At 40.3% G+C, this 8,275-nt stretch overlaps 1 long non-coding RNA gene across 1 annotated transcript; it reads left to right on the forward strand.

Moving 5' to 3' along the window:
- Window positions 1–523: 523 nt before the first annotated feature.
- LOC141353272 (uncharacterized) lies at window positions 524–2,087 on the forward strand. Its single transcript, XR_012360291.1, has 2 exons — window positions 524–786; window positions 1,247–2,087. It is a non-coding gene; the product is annotated as an uncharacterized lncRNA (long non-coding RNA).
- Window positions 2,088–8,275: the final 6,188 nt, after the last annotated feature.

The raw sequence follows: 8,275 nt of genomic DNA on the forward strand, positions 1-8,275 counted from the left end.
CTAAAATTCTATTTTCTGCTACTATCCTCTGGCCGGGCCGGGCCGTTGATTAAGCATATTTTTTAATAATTACTTTATTAGCCTCATTGGGTGGGGAGAAAACTATGCCATATTATCAGAAATATTATATCATCATCTAAAATCATCTTCATCTAAATAAATAAATAATCAGATATTCGTTTAAATTTTCAAATAACAGTATGCTCTATTAAAAATCAGTTTTGACTTAGTTCAAAACCAGCAACATGATTTTAAACAATAATGTAATTAGAAAGATTTAATTCAAATGTTTCAGTTGTTATTTGCTTACTTTATTTTTATGTTAATTGCAATTCATGTCATAGTAATCTTCAGTTTAAATTTTGCTTTTAAAATGTTTCATTTTCATATTAGCGGTGTTTTTAAGATTTTAAACTAATTCCAAAACAGCTCGCGTTTCTAAATAAGGCTTGCGCCGAAAATTTCATTTTATAGATTGCACTCATTCCCTTCACACACATATTATTCGTGCTTTAAGGGGTTTATTCACCTTATTTTTCACGACAACAAGGGCGGCGCCATTTCGCTCATTTTGTCAACGTTCTTCCGGCCGCATAGACGATGAGCAGCTGATGCAGTGACTGAAGGCGACGCGTTAAGCTTAAAAAGCTCACTCGAGCGCCTTTATGTTTCTTTCTTACCAATTTTAAGCAAACTGAGGAACACCCTTATCCCAAGTAATGGTTCGACCACGATGTTCCGGAAACTTTAAACCACGCCGGGTGTTGAAAAGGTGGCCAGTTTCAGGTAAGCTATCTTAGCTAACTTTGTGCTCGTTCGCCTAAAGTTAGATTTGTGAAGTCCGTTCTACAAATACACTTAAGATCAGTAACGTTAGTTTATAAAATGCAACTATTTGAATGGTTTTAATTGTCCACCTATATTTTTATATTTACGATAGTACAACGAGATATAATAGTACATTGCATTCTTACAGTAGCCCACGTGATTCCTACAAGTTACTGAGATTTCAGATGCTAGAATGTCAGTTCATTTCTCATTCAGATATTGATAATGACCTATTAAACAACGTATTATTTAACACTGAAGTTAAAGGTTGTGTGTATGCTACTGTCTCTATTTAATGCATCTCTCTCTTACACACTGTTCTGTTTAAGTATGGGCGCCATTTATATATTAATTCTCATGATGCAAGTTTATTTTAAATACTAACATAAAAATGTTTATGGTTATATTGTTTTCACAGATGCATTGATGTGTAGTGATGCAGTGGACAACTGTGAGGATGGATGATACAATCAACATGTTCCTAAACTGTGATGCAGAAACACAATGGGAGGATCCATCCGTCTCTGACCACAACTACACTTTAAAATCATAACTCAACCTGAAGCAACCTACATCTGATATGGGAAAACAATGGTGCAGTTTCCCTGACAGGGCTTATGCTGGTCCCAGGCTAAAATGCATATTTGAGCTACAATAATTTAAAAACACCTTTTACTGACATACATCAACATATAAGAGTGCCATTGTTTTGTCACAAGATGCGCACCAGTCTTGTTTTTTTTGTAGGGTTTGTTTGTAAAAACTAAAATGTCCTAATATAATTAAATCCTAGTCCTGTTAACCCTGTCCGAGAAACTGCTTCAATGTGTTGAGCTTGCACAAATGTACATATCTCTGCTGAGAAACAACCATCTTTGTGTCAGCTTTACAGAGGGTTGATATTGCATCCATTACACAGTCGCCAAGCACTTTACTAGTACATACACCTTCCAGATAAACACTTGGGATCAGCTCCTGATGACTCCGATAAAGCTGTGTCTTAATTTATTGCAGGGTGGTCTTGCTTTACCTGTTGTAAAGTTACATTAAACCTTCATATGTGATCAGATGTCATGCAGTGATATTAAACATTTACAGTGTGATCAGATGTTGTGTATTTATATTAAACCTTTACAATGTGATCAGATGTTGTGCAGTTATATTAAACATTCACAGTGTGATCAGATGTTGTGCATTTATATTAAACCTTTACAATGTGATCAGATGTTGTGCAATTATATTAAACCTTTACAATATGATCAGATGTTGTGCAGTTATATTAAACATTTACTATGTTATCAGATGTAACCTGCCATGCAGTTATATAAACCTTTACAGTGTGATCAGATATTATCTGTAAGGAATTTCTTAAACCATATGTGAGCTTTGTAGATTCCACTTAAAAGGATTTAGTCTCCTGATTTGAAGGAATAAGTGTTGGCAAGTTTGCAAATGAATTCTATCATGGTACCACATAAAAACGAAATAGTTATTGGACTGGCTAAGGTGCACATTTGCTTTAAAAAAGATGAAATCACTGTGTAAATATTGGTAGGCATAAGTACTTTAATAATTTCCAATGCTGATCCATCAACTCCTGACAGGACGAGGTAATATGTCCCATAGGTTACTTGCCGCGGCCGCTTCATATCGTCTAACCACGAGACGATTGATGGGACTATCCGAGCGTCTTATGAAGTTTTCTCCGTGCTCCTAATTTAAAACATTAACAGCAGTAGCGATATTTGTCATTTGGCTAAAGTTATAGTGAACTACAAACAATCTTCTAACCCCCAAACTAACCACCGAATGCACTGTGCCATATTAGCAGCGGAAGTCGGTTGACAAAATGCGGAAGAGCGAAGAATTAAAAAGGGGCGTGGCGGAATAAGGTGAATAATTTAGAGCTGTTCCAGTAAACACGTGATTATGTCTGACCGAATATTTTCTCTGTTATTCGAATGAATTCGTTATTCGTTTTGAAGCTATTATCCGTGCCCTTCCGAATAACGTATTCGGCTTCGGGCACATCCCTATTAGACTATATTTAGGCCAAAGTAACAATGTGTCCAAAAAGTTACACAAACTACAAAATGATTTGTAAAAGTTACAAAATGCAACACGAGTCATGTGAGGAGTCTCCTCTGGCACCCATCACGCACCGGGTCTGCTATTCTGTATGATGTAGCTTAAGTGCAACATGGAGTTTCCAGCGAACCAGTTATACATTCTCACTCGTGCCAGTAGCCTACGCCTTCTTTGTTTTCCTTTGCTTAAGTTTGTAATATGTATACATTTTAACATAGAAACTTTATTGACATCACTCGAGTTAAGGCGATTTAGTGGACCTTTCAATTCACGGGTTTCATTTAATTCTATTTTTTAAACGTAAATGTAATATTTTGTCTTAAGTTTTGTTTCAGTTTGCCATGCCTCCTGCACGGCGGTGTAAAAATAAAATATTCTACATCATATCCTAAATTGTTGGAATATATTCCATATGTATTAATTTGGATTTATAGATGTTTAACATTAAAATCGATGCATGGGAATAATTTATATTAATTTTTTAAATACCCACCACTTTTAAATGCGAATGTTCCTTATTGTACATTGAGGCTTTACAATTTAGTTCCTTTCATGTCGTTTTAATAATTTACATAAATCTTTTTTACTTTAAATGCTTACTTTAAATGTTCTTTTACATTTACATGTGCGTTAAACACAATTTGGCTATATTTTTAAATAGTTTTTGAAAAGATTACCTTTTTCTGATATGTGAGTCATTTGGACAAATAACGCTAGTCCTTGGGACTTTTGGGCTGTGTTTTTGAAAAAAAATCTTCTGAGACATTGCGAAGCTGATTGATAGGCTACAGATAGCCTAGTAATTTGTTCTATGTGGCTGTGAGTGTGCGTGCTTGTGTGTTATGCTTATACGTATACGCAGCTTATTCTTAAATCGCATTCACGTTGTCAAAACAAATCTGATTGGCTAATACACACTGAAATAAATTAAATCATTTTAATATTACTAAATTAATCATTCTCTCTTCATCACACAGCCCAAACATGATTACATACAAAATGTATTGGAACAGTAACAAACAACAATCAGAGACATTTATAAGCTATCATTTTATGGTCATTGCAGTTTTAAATCCTTGCCACCAGGGGGTGCTGCAGCACCTGCAGCACCCCCACTTCCCGCGCCCATGAGCGCCAATGTTTTGTGCTTGATATAGGTCCTGTCCCAAATGGCACACTCCGGACTTGTGGTCCTCCTCAGAGTCCACACTTTGGTGATATCACGTAGTCCAGACTTTAGGGACCCTTAATGCGAGTCCACGTGGGTGCAACGGAGTTGTATTTTGGGACAGACTCGAGCGTCACACCGGAAATAGGTAGAGAAGTTGCCCGTCAGGGTGAGCTCCTCCCTTCCGTCGTCTGATTGGTCTGATTGCTCTTTCGCAAGGGCTTCTGGGTTGGTAAAGTGCGCGAAGCCTGCTGCAGTGCGGGCTTCGCTGAAGACCGCATCAAGGGGGCAAAGGAGGCGCTGATGAGCACACTTCAAAGCGTAAAAATGACAGATGGGACACCCTACGGACTCGTGGACTAAGCGAGCACGCGCAATTTAAGGCCACGAGACCGAAAGTCCACATGAAGTGCGCCATTTGGGACAGGGCCATAGAGGGTATTCACCGACGTCACGTTCTGGGCGGTAACCCGGATGTGCGGCCATTGTGGAGGCACTCGGTGTAAAGAACTGAACCGAGTACAATGGAATATTATGCGCTTTGGATACTTTAAGTGAATGTAGACATGTCTAAACAACAGAAAACGCGTCCAAGATGCAAAGGCATATAGGGAAGGACTTGGACCACAAGAAAAGGCACGATATTTCGAGAAATTTACAATTTATAGGCAGTGCAGATCACTACGAGCTCCCTCTTCTAGGATCCGTGACGACCCGGCGATTCTTCCTTCAGTTGCATATCCCAATATAAGTTAGTCAACTACCTGGTTTTCATGCCGAGCCCATATGTCAATGTCAGCTTTATTTATATAGCAAATTTAAAATAGCCAGTGTCCTACCAAAGTGCTTTACAGTAAAATAAGCACAGTAAAAAATAAAAGCAATAATTGTTTTTACCATTTACTATTAAAAATATTATCATTACAATAGAAAATTGTTATGAGCAATTAAGCACACTGGAATTAAGGCATTGCAGCGCAAATTTTATTTGTGTTTAAGTACATTTTGTGCATACACTAAAGTTTATATTAAATACTCTTTAAATAAAGCACAACAAGTAGAAGCATAATTGTTTTATACTTTATGTACTTCAATCATATTTCTAATACAATGCTACTCTTTTTCCTGAGCTTTACCAACCACAACCGCCTCCTCTGATAATTTCTTGCATTCCTTTCCTGGTTTTTAATAACTTTTGGAAGTCGATAATAATCCAAATGTTTTTCTCAATATGTCCTGTTGGTACCATCTCAAACACGGCAATAATTAACCATTTTCCTTGACGACGTTCGGCATATACATCAGTGTCTGTGCTCTGTTGTGATGCGGAGTGCCTCCAATATGGCGTCTTCCGCTCTGTTGACGCGTCGTGAAAACCTTATGCTGGGTAACTATATTATAGACATAACGTGGCTAACGTTATATTTTGCTGAAACTTGGTCAATACTTTATTAATTTTTCAATCCACAACTTCCTCGGTGTTGAAAATTGGTAACTTTTAAAGACTTCTGACACGTTAAAATTCAGGAATAACTTTAGTGTTATGCGGCGCCGCAAGAATCGACGTCAAAGTATCGTGAGATTTCTTGAATAATTCTCGCGATATTTTGACGTCATCCGGCTGTCGGTTCTTACGGCGCCGTATGAAGTTGAACAAGCCTAGTAAGGTAACTTTTGTCGAGTAACGTACTGACTAGCATGATGACAGACTGATCCCGGTGGTTTGTGAGTTTCCTGAGCTTTATAACTGATTTTTATAAGTTTAGGCAGAACAAGTATGTGTCATTTTATTATTTTAAGCTAGGCTGTAAAGTTAGCACTAATGCTAATTTAGCTACCAATAAAAACAGTCTGTGCTTATCAAAGACAAGATTACCTCGTGTGTCGACATTTGGGGATATCCCCACACTGTTATTTTATTTAACACTCGCACTTAACACTGGTCGGTATTCATAGCTGTGCCGTTTCCATGGTTACCATGTGTAGTACCCAGATCAGACACGTTACAGACAAGAGTGTCTCCTTGTCTGAATTTTTTTTACACAGTTTATCATAGTCTGTTATGATAGGGAACGTATTTGCTGGCATACTCCGTTGCTTATCTTATTATTCAAGGTCATCTTGTACATAATGTGCACATTTTAATAAGGGGAACTGTCTGTGGGTTATAGGCCTATGTTAGTTTTTACATGTAAGGTTACTTGTTTGTGAGTTGTTGTGAACTTTGGTTGTATTAAATTGTTGTGTTTTTTTTAAACTGTCCTCTTTCAGGCTCAAGCAGAATGGTAATCAATCCTCCTCACATTCCATAATCCCAGCAATAAAAGTTATTTTCAACTAATAACTGTTATTATTGCATGTTTAAGTAAAAGTTATGCTGATGTCACAGGGTGACTTAGGGCGGAACCAAAAATGGAGAGGAGAGGTTCCGCCCGGACAGAATTTTTAAAAGCACCTTTCACTTCCTAGTCTCCCTGGCAACACAAATCATGAAGAAACGAGCCACAGGTGCAGCAAATTAATGTAGCAGCTCTGATTGGAGGAGGAAATGAGGACGGGCCACATAAATGGAGATGTAGCAGCACACAAGGGGAGAGTTGTTTCGGGCACGAGCTCCTTTTATTGCCTAGGGCAGACCCAAAGCACACGCCCCGTCCTTGGAAGAGCCGGAGGGCGCCGTTGATCCACGGAGCGCTTACAGCGAGAGGAAAGAGTGCGGCAGCCAGGAGAGGCGAAAAGGACGGGGCTGTGAGTTAAAGGAGCACTGCGCCAAGTTGGTGTGTTAGTGTGTGTTGAAGTGCTGAGTTGTGCTCGTCCGGTACACCATTGGTGGCTGTTTATACCCTCTCTCCTTCGTAGACTGAAGTTGATGGTGATGAAGATATAGTGAACCTTATAGGTTGAAAAACGAGCGGAGTACGACATACATTGAGAGGAACAAAGGAGAAGGAAACGTATTGTTTGTCTGCAACGTGAACTAAGCGGAGAATTGTGGGACGAAGAAAATTGCGACAGTTGTGAGTAACAAAACATTTTATTGAAACGAATTGAATACTGACTTGTGATTTTACTGGATACCTCCAGGAGAGGGAGGGCGGCCCTACCCCTGAGATAGCGTGGTGGGTGAGCCGAAGGAACCTTCACTGAAGCAACCACAGCAACGAAACGAACAACTAGGCCATATTTCCCATCGCCAAATTCGACAAAAGCGAAGTGGAGGAAGATGGGCGTCTTTTGTGTACACCTGAGTGTGGTGGGTGAGTCTTTGTGCTTTAGAAACTTTCACGTTGAAGTGGTGCCGTGAATTGCTGTGCAATTGCTGTGTGTCTTGTCAGACGTACCCCCGCCTTTACCCATTTCGTCGAGGGAAGACGAAGAGGCAAACGGTCCTAGAGAGACCTATCTATTATATGCTGTGAGTGTGCTTCAGGTTCAAAGCAACGGTGTGGTGCCCTGGAACGATTTCCCGTCTGAGCATTGGGCGGATTGGAGAGTGGCGGTGAAGGACAGGAAAATTGGCAGTTGTGTGAGTACGAGCAGGGGTCACCATTGTTGACATTTTATCTGTGGAGTATTTACTGTTGCAGAGAGAGAGGCGTAGGAGTTCCCCCGTCCCGAGGTCTCTACAAAGGGGCGCTCCTGTCCAGTGTTCGATCGCCCAACGGGTAGCGAGGAGAGGGCAGCGCTCGACCCGGTGAGATGGTGTGACGTTTCGCCCCTCTGCAGACCACCGAGCTCGCCGAGAGGGTTCGCCCCCGGCGCCATATAGGAACTGCTGCCCATCTGACACAACATAGACGTCCATCGTCGTAAGTCCGCCACCTCGCCCAGTTATATACTAACCTTTACAAGCCGTATTGACAGAGACGGAGAACGAGAGTGAGCACCAAGAGAACGAACTGTGTGAAACCTGTACTTACCGAGAGCTGTAAACAGCAAAGAGGTGAGAGTCATCCAAATCAGAGTAACTGTGTATTTGTGTCCCAGCCGCCGCCTGTGGAGAAGGAGAAAAGGAGAGTGAACAAACGACCAAGAATTGTACGAGCCCGAGCGGTGAAGTTCCCGCAGAGTGGAACACAGGTACGCAGATGGAAGATTAACTTCAACCACTCACATTGTTTTACCTCTGCCTCCAGGAAAGAAAAGGAGGGCGCCACGGATACCGGGGACAGGCAGGAGCCTGCTTTTCAC

Source organism: Misgurnus anguillicaudatus, chromosome 21 (genome assembly GCF_027580225.2).
Source record: "Misgurnus anguillicaudatus chromosome 21, ASM2758022v2, whole genome shotgun sequence".
In the NCBI taxonomy this organism is placed as follows: Eukaryota; Metazoa; Chordata; class Actinopteri; order Cypriniformes; family Cobitidae; genus Misgurnus; species Misgurnus anguillicaudatus.